The following is a 2,082-nucleotide window of genomic DNA, read 5'->3' as shown; positions in this document are numbered from 1 at the left end:
TTGGCTTGAAGGGGCATACGGCCACAGTGTTGAGATGGACATCGGAATACTCTCTTGGAACTTTCTGTTTTGACAAAAGATATTGGTTATAGAAAGAGTATGTGTATTTAGATAATAATCACATCTTTGTTTATATTTTATTCAGGGGTTACAATACTATCACATTCAGGTAAGGTTCAAATGTTTTTGATTTATAATGTTGTTTTACCTTACAGTCATTCTCAAGACATGATCAGCGGTTTCACACCTTATTTCAACCCCTTAGCACAGTGTCCAATTATTCGAGTTTTTACGGTATCGTAATATCAAATTTAGTTAGCCAATACCCACAAACGCCAAGCGCCAACGAGGGCATAGTGGGGTGTAGGTACAGTACGAGTACAAGAAACATCTACTCGTAACTTGCTTACCTCCTCTCATCACCACGAATTTTTATTCTCCACCTATCATACCTACACAGCTTTATCCATCACAATGTCTGTTGCGGAAACAATTGAGACTGCATCTAGCTTCGTTCTTGATGCTCCGCCCGGAGAGGTACCGACTCTACTCCGCTCTACTCTTCACCCCTCCAACATCCCCATCCCCTATCAATTTACTAACTTCTCCCCCTCCACCACCACCATAGCTCCAAGATGTAATCGCCGGTTGGTCCCCCCCTCCTCCACTTCTCCACCTTAGCCAAAGCTAACCAAGCCAAAGACATAAAAGCGCTCGTAAACGACGACCCCGCCGTCCTCGAAGGCGTGATACCTGCCATAGAAAAATACAACAAGGAGCAACTGGTCACTACGAAGCTGCCCAGCTCCGGTGAGCAGGTCATTATCTCCGAGTATAATTGTCTGTCGGATGGGAGATTCTTTGATGTGGGGAGTCAAGCCTCGTTTGAGTTTGATCATATTAAGCAGGTTTGTTACTACCCCGGGCAGGATGGACAGATGGATAGGTGGAGGGAGGAAGGGAGAGGGGGCTGATGAAGGGGGTGGGTGGGTAGAAAGCTTCGAATCCGCAGAGTTGGGTTTTTGAGAGTGGTAATGCGGAGTTGATGTGAGTTTCCCTTTTTTGTGCTGGAACAGAGAGGTGGCTGATAAATAGTGATTGGGTGTAGAAAGGCTTTGTTGAGAGATGTGGCTCCGCATGTCAAGGAGCATTACCCATCGTCTCCGGGGTTCGGAGTGTATCCGGTTCAGGAGGATGCTGCGGTTGCGGTGGTGGTTGTTGGGAATAAATATAGTCCTTCTAATTACTGGTTTGTATTACCTTTCTTCTCTTTACTCCTGGTATTTTCGGTTGGAGGCTGACGGACCACAGGAATGGCCGCTGGAGGTGTACATACACCTACTACCCCTCCAGCAATGAGCTTACCGGTACCATTCAGGTGGATGTTCACTACTACGAGGATGGGAATGTCAGGCTGCTTACTACGAAGCCGATTCGAGTCTTGCTGAACTCGGGGACTTCGGCTGAGATCATCAAGACTATTGCTACCCATGAGAAGAAGTATCAGGAGGAGTTGAATAGGGCTTTTGGGGCGCTGAGTGAGGGGGCGTTCAAAAATCTTAGACGGCAGTTGCCCATCAGCAGGCAGAAGATCGACTGGGAGAAGATTGGGAATTATAGGTTGGGACAAGGTGGGTTTTCTCCCTCCTCCTTCTTGGGTTTCTATGGCGGCGATACTGATCTTAGTGCCTTTAGAAATCGGTGGTGGTAGAAGTGCAACCAGGTGAAAGGTTTCCCCATAATTAGGTTATCATACTAGGTCCTCGACTAGATACAAGCGCTCGTTGTAATTTCCACTTCGTACAGAAAAATAAATAACAAATATAAACATGCGGTAAAACTAAGGTAGACCATCGATCTCGCCCTATATCCTTGTTCCGCGCGTACAGTATCATACTTTACAAACGACCAGAACGCCTGTAGGTGTAAACCAATCCCGTCAAACAATCAAACAGGAGGGAACTTTCCCTCCACTATCGCCATCATCACCATTATCGCCACCAAACTCTTGTAAATGACCCCATTCAAAAGAGCATTCCCCAAAGTAAATACAGAACAATAACCCCACCCACAATCATACTA

The 2,082-nt window shown here is 46.2% G+C and overlaps 1 protein-coding gene; it reads right to left on the bottom strand.

The window, feature by feature from the left end:
* Positions 1–1,731: 1,731 nt before the first annotated feature.
* GSTUM_00006938001 (uncharacterized protein) overlaps positions 1,732–2,082 on the bottom strand; it is a 956-nt gene continuing 605 nt past the window's right edge. Inside the window, exon 2 of the mRNA XM_002839052.2 lies at positions 1,732–2,082. This exon is cut by the window's right edge and continues 385 nt beyond it.

This window comes from Tuber melanosporum (genome assembly GCF_000151645.1).
Source record: "Tuber melanosporum whole genome shotgun sequence assembly, scaffold_30, strain Mel28".
In the NCBI taxonomy this organism is placed as follows: domain Eukaryota; kingdom Fungi; phylum Ascomycota; class Pezizomycetes; order Pezizales; family Tuberaceae; genus Tuber; species Tuber melanosporum.
Note: the sequence above shows the minus strand (reverse complement) of the source record. Positions and strands in the feature narration are given on the sequence as shown.